Consider the following 15,193-nt stretch of genomic DNA (forward strand, 5'->3'; position numbering starts at 1 on the left):
AAGTTACTTGCCCCTGAGATGGCAAAGGTAGGTTGATTACCCACCTTTAATTTAGATTAATTGTTTAATTAAGAAATTAGTTAATTGAGTTAATTAATTAAGCGATTTTAAAAGGGTCAGTTGATCACCTGCCTCTTGCACTGCTAGCTGTCTCAGCTCTGGAAGCATATAGAAGCCTCTTGCAATTCGGCAGCCATCCAGAAAGGATATGTCCTCTCCCTGTTATATCTCAGACTCTGGCCAGAAATAGAACGTGAGCTATTGTTAATATAAGGGGTCAGTGAGCCTCATGGCGAGTCTTAAAATAGATATTTGCCGAATATTCTTCAGAAGGAGAGGGGAAGCAGAATCCTGCATCTAGACCCTTTATTTTGACAGTACACAGCATCTGATTCAGCCGCTTGCATTTCCAGAGAAACGTGCAGTCCCAGTCATTTCTGTCAAGGCTGTACCTGGGAAAAAACTCCCCACGAGGGAGTAAGTGTGTTGCATCTCTTTGATTGTAATAGGCTGAAGAAGCATCACCTCAATTATCATAGAATTGTAGAGTTAGAAGGGACCACAATCTAGTCTAATCCCCTGCCCAACGTGGGGTTCAAACCCATGACCCTGCAGTTATAGAGTCTCATACTCTACCCACTGGGCTACCCCAGAATTAATTCCAGTTGTTCCCCATAAGTGGGGAGAGATCTCCCCTTTTCCACATTTTGTCATTGGAAGGAATGCAGTAAATTGGCATCTGTACCAAATATTGGCCTGGCGAACGGGTTACTAGCCTATTTGCCCAGAGAGCGAGAGACCATAGCTCAGAGCGTCTACCTTGTATGTCAAAGGCCGGCAGGTTCTATCCCCGGTAATTCAAGGTAGGGCTGGAGAAAACCCCTGCCCAGAACCCTGGAGGGCTGCTGCCAGTCAGTGCAGGCAGCTCTGATGGACCCAATCCTCCAGCTCTGCATAAGGCATCATCTTCCTAGGTTCTTATGCAGGGCTAGGGACTTGTTCATTATGTGATTGCACAACTGTGCTGTGCCCACCTAGGTCTGGGAAGCAGCCACAGAAGTAAGAAATGGATGGTGTGTTGGTGTGGCAAAAGATGTGTAGGCTCAATCACTGGAGGGTACCGGCTTGGGTTTGTTTCACACGTCTCAAAGAATTGTTGGGATCCCATTGGGCCTCCATGTCTTTTCATTTGCAGCTGTTCTGGGGCGAAACGACAGCAGGACAGCTTGGATTTCGTGCTTTGAAAGTCCCCAGTTTCCCACAAAGCTGGGACCAGCTTGGAGTATATTAGATGGTTGGCGGCAAATCTCTCTTTACGCCTTCCAGGAATTGATGGTTGCCTTGACTTAAAAGACTCTTGATATGCTGCTGGCGTGTGTGTGTGTGTGTGTGTGTGTGTGTGTGTGTGTTTTAAATAAACAACTACATTTTCCATCCTTCTGGTGGGTCAGATCTGCATCTGCCACAATTTCATTTTTCTCTCCATCTTATTTGCATGATGAGTCTGTCAGCATTTCAGGCCCTCCTCTATAAAGAGACATTTGACTCTTTTTCTTGAAGCTGGGCAGCCCCTGTGGCTGGAAACTACCCATGGGGGAAACCCCCCCAGATTTTTCTCGTCCTGCAAGAGAGCCTCTAACCAGTCGAAGGGAATTCTGCAAGCTGTGAAAATAAATCCAGCTTGCATGCATTTTAATTTTTTTGTTGTTTTTGTTTTAAAAAATCGACTTTTTATTGTGCAACCAAAGGTCCGAATAGCAAGGCTTTCACCTCCAGTGGTGATTTTGAACTGTTTGTGACCTTGTAGAATGATTCTGGCTTCCACACATTTGCTGGGGATGCAGTCCAGTCCTCACTTGGTTTCCTCTTTAAATTGTGTCTTCACCACTTCACCAAGGCTCACTCACAGGTAGTTGCAGACCTGAAGATATTGTGATGGGGTGTGGGCATTGGAATGTCAGTCTTTAATGAGAGGGGCGATTGAAAACCCTGAGCTTCTGATTCCGACAACCAAAGTTTATCATGTTGTGGAGCAAACTTCCATCCACTGCAGCGGTAAATTCTAAACCTACCGTATTTTTCGCTCTATAACACGCACCCAACCATAACACGCACGTAGTTTTTAGAGGAGGAAAATCCGTAGGCATGTCGCCCGTAGTCATTTCCTCCATAACACGCACAGACATTTCCCCTTACTTTCTAGGAGGAAAAAAGTGAGTGTTATGGTGCAAAAAATACGGTATTTGATTTAACAAGTTACCTCTTGCAAGAACTTCTATTCAGCTCTAGAGGCCCATGTTTAACTAAGAAGAAAACCAGCACAACCATTCAGCAATTGCTTTGTTTTTAAAATGGAATCAGACTTGACGACCGCTCATAAATCCTGGGAGGTTTAATTCTCTTGCTTTTCAGCAGTAGTAACTTGCATTAAAGACCAATGTTTACTTAAAAACATGAGGCTGAGGCTACAGTCATAACACACACGCAGATGCTGAAAGCTGGTGCGTTTCTGTTTTTTATGATACAGCATAGTTGCTACGCCACAGGCTTGAAGGATTACTACTGCTGATGGGCTGCTCCTCTGCCTGACCTCCAAGCCCCCAAATGGGGTGTTTCTTGTGGCAGGGATAGGGGCGGATGCTTTGGACCGCCAAAGTCAGCCTTCAGCCTTCCATCTGGGGTTCCCAGATGTGCTTGGACTACAACTCCCATCAACCCTGATGATTGACTGATCTGGCTGGGGATTATGGGAGTCGTGGTCAGCGTTTGAAAATTCGCCAGGCCCATTGTGCAGCTGGCTATCAGCCCCTTGCAACCAGCGTTCGAAATTAGCCAGCTGCCAGGCGTATTTCGCACCTGGCTCTCAGCTACTTGCGACCAAGGGGGGATGCCCAGGCCCCAAGATGGCACCTGACGTCTCCACTATCTTGGAGGTGCATTCCTGAAGTTCCTTGGATCTCGAATGTTTTCACGCACTAGCAACACATCCTATATATGCCAATATATATGCAGACTGTGTCGGGATAAAGTGATTTTTCTTCTTTTAAGTTCTCAAAGTTCTTAACCTAGCTCTGTGTTGTCATCTGAACTAGCCAGATATTAACTGAGAATCAGTTACCGCCAGGCCACCATTTGAAAAAGGACACTAGAGCCATCTTGCCCCCAAATGGCAACTAAATACAGTGGAATCTCGGAAGTCAAAAGTTCTGGACGGACATTTGACTTCTGAAACGTTCGAATTCCGAGGCGTGGCTTCCAATTGGCTGACAGCTAGGCCTTTTGCAGATTGGAAGTCGCGTCGGACGTTCGGGTTCCGAGGAATGTTCGAAAACTGGAACACTTACTTCCGGGTCTTCAATGTTCGGGAGCTGAAATATTCAGGAGTGGAGCCGTTTGAGAACCAAGGTTACACTGTACAGTCATACCTCGGGTTAAAGTAGCTTCGGGTTAAGCGTTATCGGGTTGCACTCCACGGCGACCCAAAGTAATGGAATGCGTTACTTCCGGGTTTCGCCGCTTGCACATGCGCAGACGCTAAAAATGACGTCATGCGCATGTGCAGACACGGCGAATTGTGGCACGTGCAGACACAGGTTGCGTTCGCTTCAGGATGCGAACGGGGCTCCGGAACGGATCCCGTTCGCATCCAGAGGTACCACTGTATTCTGCTTTGGTAACTGCAACCTTGGTTTAAGGAGCCATTTGGAGCCTAACTTATAAATCTGAGTTCCTAACACTGGTTGCGGCAACTGCAGCCTTGGTTTACGATGTCGTTTGGCGTCTAACTTACACACCTGAGTTTCTAACCCTGCAAATATCCCTACACTCTCTAGAAGGATGCATTCTTCCTAGATAGCAATGAGAACGACACAGGTGCTGCTGAAAGAGCTGTCGGCCGTCGTTGCAGCGATATGCCTGCTATTTTGGGCAGCTCTCAAGCTGGTTTTGCTGATGCTGCCGGCCTTTTCCGAGGAGCCTGCTGGGCTGTTGGAGCCCCGGCAGCTCGGCTAAATGGGTCAGCGGCCCTGGGCGCCTTGTTAGTTGCTTGACTCGGCAGCGGTGCTGTTTGTTTGCCTCCTCTGCGATGGGCTTATTGAAATGTGTTTGCTGCTGGGGTGGTTCTCTGCAGCAAGGCACAGACCACAGGCCCTGAGCGATGGGGAGGCAGCCTCTGGCGCTGTTCTCCATTCCATTTGTTCAGGCTATGCCAGTCGCCGGCGTTGGCATGCCTTGGCAAAGGTGTTTCCATCCTCCCCCTGAATTGGCCCGTGATGCCATCTGCACAATTAAACAGTGAAGGCGGTGAAGGTCCTGTGTGAGTGCCTGGAGGCGGTTGGAGGATGGATGGCGGTTAACAGATTGAGGTTGAATCCTGACAAGAAAGAAGTACTGTTTTTGGGGGGACAGGGGGCGGGCAGGTGTGGGGGACTCTCTGGTCCTGAATGGGGTAACTGTGCCCCTGAAGGACCAGGTGCGCAGCCTGGGAGTCATTTTGGACTCACAGCTGTTCATGAAGGCACAGGTCAATTCTGCGCCCAGGGCGGCTGTCTACCAGCTCCATCTGGAGATGCTGAGACCCTACCCGTGGACTGTCTTCCCAGAGTGATGCATGCTCTGGTTATCTCCCGCTTGGACTATTGCAATGCGCTCTGCGTGGGGCTACCTTTGAAGGTGACCCGGAAACTGCAGTTAATCCAGAATGCGGCAGCTAGACTAGTGACTGGGAGTGGCCGCCGGGACCACATAGCACCGGTCCTGAGAGATCTGCATTGGCTCCCAGTATGTTTCTGAGTACAATTCAAAGTGTTGGTGCTGACCTTTGAAGCCCTAAACGGCCTTGGACCTGAAGGAGCGTCTCCACCCTCATCGTTCAGCCCGGACACTGAGATCCAGCGCCAAGGGCCTTCTGGTGGTTCCTTCACTGCGAGAAGTGAGGTTACAGAGAACCAGACAGAGGGCCTTCTCGGTAGTGGTGCCTGCCCTGTGGAACGCCCTCCCATCAGATGTCAAGGAAATAAGCAGCTATCTTATTTTTAAAAGACATCTGAAGGCAGCCCTGTTTAGGTAAGTTTTTAATATTTAATGCTGCATTGTTTTTAACACTCAATTGGGAGCCGCCCAGTGTGGCTGGGGAGGCTCAGCCAGATGGGCGGGGTATAAATAATAAATTATTATTATTATTATATAAATTAATTTAAGCAGGGGATTTCCACTGGCAGTTCCGCGCTGGGCTATCCCAGCCTGTGCTTGAGAAATCGCTTTGTGTAATTGGGTCGTGTGGTGGCATGTGATATTTGGAAGATATTAGGCTTGGCTCTTGCCCGTCTTTCTTCCCTCGGAGCTCTTGCAATGCTGGCATGCATCTGGGGACTTTCGGCTTTAAGAACCCTTGTAACTGGATCCTTGTAGGTGCTGAGCCTTGCTTGCAAGACCCGGATCAGGCCACCCGTTCCAGCAGTGGCCAGCCAATTGCCACTGGGATGCAGGCAAGCAGCAGAAGGAATGAAACAGCTCTTCCTTGACATCTGCTGTTGGCAAACTGGTGTCTACAGGTATTGAGAGACAGCGTTGCATAGTGGTTGGAGTGCCGAACTAGGTAAAAAAGGTAAAGGACACCTGGACGATCAAGTCCACTCAAAGGCGACTATGGGGTTCCAGTACTCATCTCGCTTTCAGGCCGAGGGAGCCGGCGTTGTCCACAGAAAGCTTTCCGGGTCATGTGGCCAGCTAAACCGCTTTTGGTGCAATGGAACACAGTGAGAGAGCATGGAAATGCTGTTTACCTTCCCGCTGCAGTGGTACCTATTTATCTACTCACACTGGTGTGCTTTCAAACTGATTGGTTGGCAGGAGCTGGGACCGAGCAACAGGAGCTCACTCTGTTGCAGGGATTCGAACCGCCAACCTTCTGACCGGCAAGCCCAAGAGGCTCAGTGGTTTAGACCACAGCGCCACCCGTGTCCCATAAGTGCCGAACTAGGACCTGGGAGGCCAGGGTTTGAGTCCTCATTCAGCCGTGAAGACTGCAGAAACTTAAAGTCAGCCTTTCTCAACCTGTGGGTCCCCAGATGTTGTTGAACTACAACTCCCATCACCCCTAGCAGCAAGGCCAGAGCTCAGGGATGATGGGAGTTGTAGTCCAACAACATCTGGGGACCCACAGGTTGAGAACCGCTGCTTTAAGTGAAGAGGGAACTCTTCAGGAAGGCGGAGCTCCCAACAAGGCTTACTCTAAGGCTAGCTGCTGCTGAAGCAACATCAGAGCTCTGATGGGATCCAGCCTGAACCCTGTGCAAATGTCTTGCCTCCAGTGAGCTCAGTGCTTGCATCATAGCATTTTTTGGCCCTCTAGATATTGCTGCGCTGCAGCTCTCATGGGATATTAGAGTTGGAAGGGTCCCTGAGGGTCATCTAGTCCAACCCCCCTGCAGTGCAAGAACCCCAGCTAGATCATGCCTGACAGATGGCCATCCAACCACTGCTTGAAAACCTCCAAGGAAGGAGAAACCACCACTTCCCAAGGGAGACCGTTCCACTGTCAAACTGTCTTACTGCCAGAAGTTCTTCCTGATGTTTAGTCAGAATCTCCTTTCTTGTCACTTGAAGCCATGGGTTCGAGTCTTACCTTCCAGATCAGGAGAAAACAAGCTTGTTTCCTCTTCCATGGGATGACCCTTGAGATATTTGAAGATGGCTATCATGTCTCCCTTTGGTCTTCTCTTTTACAGGCTGAACATACCCAGCTCCTTCAACCATTCCTCATCAGGCTTGGTTTCCAGACCCGTGGTCATCTTGGTCACCCTCCTATTCGCATGTTCCAGCTTGTTGATACATTCCGTAAATTGCAGCATCATCACTTGGAAATTTTGTAGGGAGTTTTAAGTTGTAATTTCATGCGATGAAATTTCGGGTGGTATCCTGGCATATGGTTCTTGATGTTTCTAAGTTCTTCGCTTGCTTCTGAAGCACAGATAAAATGAACATGCTTAATTGGATCGCTATGCTACAAACTGATTTTGTTTTCCAGGAAAAAAACAATCAACTCAAAATTTTCTTGGAAACTCCAGATCAGGAGAAAACAAGCTTGTTCCCTCTTCCGTGTGACAGCCTTTGAGATATTTGAAGAAGGCTATCGTATCTCCTCTCAGTCTCTTCTTTTCCAGGCTAAACGTACCCAGCTCCTTCAACCGTTCCTCATAAGGCTTGGTTTCCAGACCCTTTCTTGCTCCTTAACCTGCTTCGAGTACAGTGGTACCTCGGGTTAAGAACTTAATTCGTTCTGGAGATCTGTTCTTAACCTGAAACTGTTTTTAACCTGAAGCACCACTTTAGCTAATGGGACCTCTTGCTACTGCAGTGCCGCCACTGCATGATTTCTGCTCTCATCCTGAAGCAAAGTTCTTAACCCGAGGTACTATTTCCTATGCTTCACAAATAACCCAGAGATGCATTTTAAATAAAAGGACACATTCTACTCATGTAAAAACATGCTGATTCCTGGACCATCCGTGGGCCGAATTGAGAAGGTGATTGGGCCGCATCCAGCCCACAGGCCTTAGGTTGCCTACCCCTGTGCTAGACTGACCCCAGACAACGGGAGCATTGCAGGAAACGTATTTGCAATGGGCTTTGCTCCACGAGTAAAACGGAATCAAAAGGGACATCTCTCTTGTTCCCGAGCAACTAACCGGGAGTCTGCTAAAAAGGCTGATCAGGGAGGTCTCTGGATAATAAATCACCTACTGACGTCTGGAGTGCATTGAACTTCCTTGCTCAAATCTCTGCCTTAGGTCCCTTTCACTATAATGGCCTTCTTGTGCACCTGTGCCGCCTTTTGTGACGGGCGATTGCTGGGTTTCTAAAGTGTGAATTGTTTTTTTTATTTACGGGGGCTTTTGCAGAACCGGCGGCCTGCGTTTGGAACCAGATCTGACGCCGTGAAATAAAAGACGCCGAACGGCAGATGCAGAGATGAATGCCAAGTGTGTGTGTAGGGAAAACACAACAGAATTCCCTTTCTTTCTTTCTTTCTTTCTTTCTTTCTTTCTTTTCTTCCAAGTGGGCATTTCATTTTGGCAGCACTCTCTGAACTGTTGGGAGAATAGGGGCTCCTTCTTGCCTCTCTTTCTCTCTCCTCCGAGTAGAAAATGAGAAGGTTCTTCTTTTCCACGTCTTCTTTTAGGGTCGTTATTTGGTTTTGTTTTGTTTTACAAAGGTGCTGAGTGCCAGACCCCGTAGAGGCCACCAGGACTCTGTATGCCCTGCACCAAACTCACTGCAAAACCGTCTGCTAAGAGGAACCTCGGTATATCAAGAACCTCAGCACATACCCTTTTTATGTAGTGCATCCTCTATTTCCAAGTCGCGGCAGAAGGAAAGAGGCCACATGTTCGGTGTACCTGTCCCCTTAGCACTGCAGTGCTTAGTGAGTGTGCACTCTGGAATCGCTGAAGTATTTTCAGAATTGCTGCCCTTAAGGACTAGAAACTTGGGTTTCTATTTTCTTCTTGTTCCCTGGGATTGTGGATTGTAGAATCACAGAATTGTAGAGTTGGAAGGGACCCTGAGGGTCATCTAGTCCAACCCCCTGAAATGCAGGAATCTCAGCTAAAGCATCCATGACAGATGGCCATCCAGCTTCTGCTTAAAAACTTCCAAGGAAGGAGATTCTGGTGGGAGACTGTTCCACTGTTGAACGGCCCTTAACCATCAGAAAGTTCTCCCTGATGTTTAGTCGGAATCTCCCTTTTTGTAACTTGAAGTCATGGGTTCAAGTGCTACCCTCCAGAGCAAGGGAAAACAATCTTGCTCCATCTTCTAGGTGGCAGCCCTTGAGATACTTGAAGATGGCTATCATATCTCCTCTTTTTCCAGGCAAAACATACCCATCTCCTTCAACTGTTCCTCTTCTTGGTCTCTCTCCTTTGTGCAAAATGGAAGGTGTTTGGACGGCTGAGGAAAATAACATCCCTTTGTCTAGCTGCCTCCCACCTCTCTTGCCCGGCCCATGTCTCCTGCCGGGGAAAACCGTCTGTCAAAAACTTCACTCCCCATAACACCCACCCTATTTTTCGCTCCATAAGACACACTTTTTTCTTCCTAAAACGTAAGGGGAAATGTCTGTGCATCTTATGGAGTGAATGTGTGGCCCCTGGAGTTGAATTGCCTGGGGCAAAAAGCAGATCATGCATTTTATTTTTTTTTGAAAGAGGGAAGTGGGTGTTGAAACAAAGCTGCTGATCGTTTGCCGATCGGGGAGAGAGATAAGGGATGCTAGAGATAAAGGAGGCTGCCTGGGAGGGGGGGGGAGGTAAAGACAGCAAAGGGGGGAAACAGGAAGACTAAAGCAGTAAGGAGAGAAATTAGAAGAAAAGGAGGAGCAAAAAACTGCCCCAGCTAAGGAAAAGACACTAAGGCAAACAAGAGGGAAGGGAGTGTTGAAAGGAAACAGCTGATCGGTGGGATCGGGAGAGAGATAAGGGACTAGCCAAGGCTGCCTGGGAGGGGGGAGGTAAAAGCCCACGGATCCTCAGGATTTTTACATTGGGTTGCCCCAAATTCACCATCAGATCACATAGCATGTCCATGGCTACAGCCTGCACACACAAAATCACGCACCCACTGTTACGTGGGATCACAATGGCGCAAAAAGTGGTTACAAAGAACGGATCCACATGGATCCTCAGGATTTTTGCATTGGTTCACCTCAAATTCACACCAGATCACATGTCTATGGCCACAGCATGAACCACAAAAATCATACATCCACTGTTTCATTCAGAATATGTTTTTTCTTGTTTTCCACCTCTAAAAACTAGGTGCGTCTTATGGTCAGGTGCGTCTTATGGAGCGAAAAATACGGTACTCACTATGGGCCCTACTAAAGCAAACAGTCTAATTGGTCAACGTCTAAAAGATATGAGCACCAGAACAACCTGGCCACTATAAGGAAGTTCTGCCCTTGGTATGTTCATTTTCCACCTCTCCATTTTGATTCTCTGGCCCCATATCTGCACCAACTTATCATCCCTAAATACAGATGTGCTTTTACACTTGCAAGACTGGATGTTTTGCCATCTGCGGTACTTGAGGGTCGATTCCAAAAGATCCCGTCTGAGAAAATGTCTTTGTCCCTGTGGAGATGGTAGCACCGAAACAGCGGCACACGTCCTCCTGTCCTGTACTCTCTACAAAGACCTGAGGAACAAGATCATCACCCCACTCGTACTAACCATCCCAGGGCACTCAACCACTGCCACAATGTCCTTCCTTCTATCAGATCAAAATGAGCAGATAACAGCAAAGGTTGTTAGGTTCATAGCAGGGGCAATCAGAATAAGGGCCACTAACTGACTGCTGATTCAGGGCTTTAAATGGTGCTCTTATATCAGATTTCCTTTTCTGCGTATACTGTAATGTTTTACTGTTGCGGTAAAGGTAAAGGGACCCCTGACCATTAGGTCCAGTCGTGGCCGACTCTGGGGTTGCAGCACTCATCTCTCTTTATTGGCCAAGGGAGCCGGTGTACAGCTTCCAGGTCATGTGGCCAGCATGACTAAGCTGCTTCTGGCAAACCAGAGCAGCGCATGGAAACATCGTTTACCTTCCCACCAGAGTGGTACCTATTTATCTACTTGCACTTTGACGTGCTTTCGAACTGTTGCAAATAAAGTTTTATCTCTCTCTCTCCTGCCGGGGACGAGGCAGGAAAACTCAGGATGTTCCAGAGGGGAGAGAAAACTGTCTATGGGAACGCTGTTCAGTCAGTGGCAGCCTGCGTTATCCACACGATTTCATCCCAACCTTGGTTCTGAGTTTTCTGTAACCTGGGAGGGATGTCTTTCAGACCGGAGGCCACATTCCAGTCCCCGCAGGTTTCCGGGGGCCGCATGCCAATGGCGGATGGGGCTAGGGGAGAAGCAATGTCTGTCATTTTTACTTTTTGTGAGCTTCTGTGCAGGCTCACACAGCCCTCTCTGCCCTCTAAGCTGGCAAACAAGAGCTCAAGGGCAGGCGGAAATGTTTGAGGTGAGGGCTGTGGTTTGTAGAGAAAGAGAGAGTGTGGCCTCTGGAGGGTCCTGAAAGCCACATAACAAGACTTGGAGGGCCACACGTCCTACATCCCCAGGCCTGAGGTTTTCCACTTCTGCTGTAAAATGGCTTACCTCTCTTTCTCAGGTACACCTGGGCTGTTCCTGCTGTCTTTGGGGACCTCTCTTCCGACCCAAGCCTCCAGCTGATCCTTTTCTCATATCGATGCGCTGCCAACGATGCTTTTGGCTGCGATCCACCGGACCACCTGTTGATCATTTCCAGGGCGGGGAGGTGGGGGATGATGTGGGAACCGTGCAAGATGCTTGCACGGAAAGCCACGAGGAGATGATTTCCAGCCATATTAACCGGTAAGGCTCCAGAATGAGCACGCCAGCTAGCATGCTAGCTACGTCCAGTCTCTGTGGCAAGTGACAACGGGTTTGTAGCATTCATCTGGTGAAAGCAGTTAAAGCATCACTTCTCAACCTGTGGATCCCCAGATGTTGTTGGACTACAAATCCCATCACCCCAAGCGAGCAAGGCCAGAACTCAGGGCTGATGGGAGTTGTAGTCCAACAACATCTGGGGACCCACAGGTTGAGAATCACTGAATTGAAGTTTGTTCCTGCTCTGTGGTTGCTGCAAACACTTAACCTGTTCTTCGAGCACCTGAGCTTCCCTTCACACCTTGCCCTCAAAATTTATATCTGTGGCCCTCTGTATGTTTTGAACTACAACTCCCATCAGGCGCAGCCTGCATGGATGATGGGAGTTGTAGTCCAGCAGAATCCAGAAGACCACATCTCGCTCTGATCTGACGGCAGGTTGGTTCCAGGACTGTGCTGGCAAAAAGTCCCCCTTACTCCTGTGTTTTATCTTCTCACGAAAAACTGGATTCTAATAGTTGTTGCTTTGTTTTGTTGCATTGATGCACTGAAGGTGTGTAGTTTGCTTGATCTGAGATCTGGCCTGGAGGGAATAAGCCTTGTGCTGTTAATAACCTTGCGTAATAATTGCCGGCTCCTTTTGTAATCATCGGCCGGGGGGTGGGGTTGGGCAGGTTCAGTGCCAGCTGAAGAAGGAGACAGCCGGCCCAGCTTTCTTGGAAGAGACCCACGGGCGAGGATTCTTGCTCAAAGAGGCTGGCAAAGAAAGCGATCGGATATCAAAGAGGAAGGGGTACAATGCCCCTCGCTGCACGAGGCAAGGGCAGTTAGAAGGAACCGTGAGGTGGAAGAAAACACATTGAGATGCAGCTGCTCCAAGTGGCCAGTGGTTTTCTTTTCGAGCCGAGTGAGCCAGCCGTGAGATTGTGCAATGTGAATGTTCCTATTTACATGTATTTCTCTCCCTGTGCTTGGGGAAAAGCCATGATGACAACTTGGAAGTTTGGGGATTTTATGCTATACTTCTGAAACAGGTGGAAACATGGGACGGCGTACTACAAGAAATCACCTGCGTTGGAGAAAGAGCCAGCTGTAATCTTGGGCATTTCCAGGTGTCAGGCTGTAGAAGACACTTGTCTGAAAATCCCAACCAGCCTCTCTCAACCTCCGGATCCTAGATGCTGTTGGACTACAACTCCCATCATTCCTAACCAGCATGGCCAGTGGTTAGAGATTATGGGAGTTGTGGTACAAGGACATCTGGGGACCCGAGGCTGAGGAAGTTTGGTGTAGACCATTCGTCTTCAAATGATGTGTCATGATGCACTGCTACAAATCGTGGAGAACTAATAATAATAATAATAATAATAATAATAATAATATTATACCCCGCCCACTCTGGGCAGCTCCCAACAGAATTAAAAGCACAATAAAACATCAAACATTAAAAGCATACCTATACAGGGTTGCCTTCAGATTTCTTCTAAAATTCAGATGGTCCTTTATTTCCTTGACATCTGATGGGAGGGCGTTCCACAGGGCGGGAACCACCACCAAGAAGGCCCTCTGCCTGGTTCCCTGTAAGCTCACTTCTCGCAATGAGGGAACCACCAGAAGGCGCTCGGATCTGGACCTTGGTGTCTGGGCTGAACGATGGGGGTGGAGACGCTCCTACAGGTATACTGGGCCAAGGCCGTTTAGGGCTTTAAAAATCAGCACTAACATTTTGAATTGTACTTGAAAATGTACTGGGAGCCAATGTAAGTCTGTCAAGACCGGTTTTATATGGTCTTGGTGACTATCCAGATGTTTGCCGAACTACAAATCCCATCATCTCTGTCCATTGGCCATGCTTACTAGGGCTGATGGGGTTTGTTGTCCCACAACATCTGGAGGTCCAAAGGTTCTCCACATTTGAGCTACTGGCTGTAGCCTGATCTTAGGTAGGTTAGGACAGCAAGACTGCTACCAAAGAAGTAGATGTGGCGGAATTAAAAGGAATAAAGGATCTCCACATGTGTTTGGGTTGAAGGTGAGTTGTGGGACTGTAAAAGTTTGTTTCGTTTTATTTTGAAAGTAAAACGAAGAAAGAAAGGGGAAAAAGTGGCCAGGTAGGTCGTTCATTGCCAGGTCAATGTGCATAGGATTTTAGTCTTAAAGATGCATGTATCGTATTGTACCTAAACTTCAGCAGTGAGGTTGGGTGGGAATTTTCCCCAATTTATAAATTCATTAATAAGCAAGAATGGACGCCAGTTGCAAATAAAAAGCTAATCAAATAAGGCAGTTTTGAAGTGTTTCACTTTGTTCACTAAATGCGAGTAAAATAAACATGCATCAGAAAAATCTCTGATGCAAACTGGATTTTTTCTCATACAGATTGCCCCACTTTGCAGAACCTGATTTGGTACATTTGATGAAAAGCTCCTCTTCGAGTGTTAGCAAGTTTGAACCATTCAGCCAAGGACATGCTAGCAGCTGGACTTCCAAACTAGTTATATCGCTGCAATTTTTTATATTTTATTCCAGATCCTCCACCAGCAAACCTGAAAGTAGCGTTCAAAGTTGGGCTGAAATTGAAATCTCTGGGAGAAGTTAGTTTTTTTTAAAAAAAAAGTGAAGAGGATAAAATAACCAAGGCTAAAACCCCGTTTGAAGCTGCCACGAAGGCATTTGTGTTAGGCGAGGCCACCTAGTTGCATTGTGTTTTTGTGTAACTAAATCGCTCCTTGTACTGGTTTTCCAAACAAACTGGTAATAAGGTAAGAGAGGACTCCTGATACTCTATTTTTTTTTCTCTGAAAGGCTAAACTTGCCTCTTGACTTGCATTCAAGTTTTCTGCTCTCCAAAGAAAATAGAAGCCGGACTCTTGAAACTGAAAATCAAAGATTTCAGGTGCATAGGATGGGAAGACTTTGATGCACCTTCCATTTTTAAAGGCCGTAGAACGGTAGAGTTGGAAGGGATCCTGAGGATCATCTAGTCCAACCCCCTGCAAGGCAGGAATAGGCATCTGCTCCATACAGAGATCGAACCTGCAACCTTTGCATTATCAGCACCACGCTCTAACCAGCTGAGCTATCCAGACTGCTAGATGCTCTCACAACAAGAGTTCCAATTCGGCATGGCATATTCTCTCCCCTCACTTCGTTTCCCACCAATTTAAGTAAAACTGATGTAGCAGGAATGCTTGAATAATGGTTCTCTTTAACATCAGTTAAGGCATCTCTGAAGGGACGCGGTTGGCGCTGTGGGTTAAACCACAGAGCCTAGGGCTTGCTGATTAGAAGGTTGGCAGTTCGAATCCCCGCGACGGGGTGAGCTCCCGTTGCTCAGTCCCTGCTCCTGCCAACCTAGCAGTTCGAAAGCACGTCAAAGTGCAAGTAGATAAATAGGTACCACTCTGGCAGGAAGGTAAACGGCGTTTCCATGCGCTGCTCTGGCTCGCCAGAAGCGGCTTAGTCATGCTGGCCACATGACCCGGAAGCTGTACGCCGGCTCCCTCGGCCAATAAAGCGAGATGAGCGCCACAACCCCAGAGTCGTCCGCGACTGGACCTAATGGTCAGGGGTCCCTTTACCTTTAAGGCATCTCTGAAACCCCGGAATGCTGCTATGCTGCTGCAGACAGCATTGAGCTGGATGGACGAATGGTCTGACTCAGTATAAGGTCCTAAATACATGCCACCATCTCCTCATCTTGAATAATTCTTCTTCTTCTTCTTCTTCTTCTTCTTCTTCTTCTTCTTCTTCTTCGCCCGTACATCCATCTG

At 47.8% G+C, this 15,193-nt stretch overlaps 1 long non-coding RNA gene across 1 annotated transcript in view; it reads left to right on the forward strand.

Moving 5' to 3' along the window:
* Window positions 1-9,057, forward strand: part of LOC309539653 — an 80,451-nt gene extending 71,394 nt beyond the window's left edge. The window contains exon 3 of the long non-coding RNA XR_014222915.1: window positions 5,410-9,057. This is a non-coding gene — a long non-coding RNA (uncharacterized lncRNA). The remainder of the gene's footprint in view (window positions 1-5,409) is intronic.
* The last annotated feature ends 6,136 nt before the right edge of the window (window positions 9,058-15,193 follow it).

The sequence above is a fragment of the Podarcis vaucheri genome, assembly GCF_965113315.1.
Source record: "Podarcis vaucheri genome assembly, chromosome: 8".
Lineage (NCBI taxonomy): Eukaryota > Metazoa > Chordata > Lepidosauria > Squamata > Lacertidae > Podarcis > Podarcis vaucheri.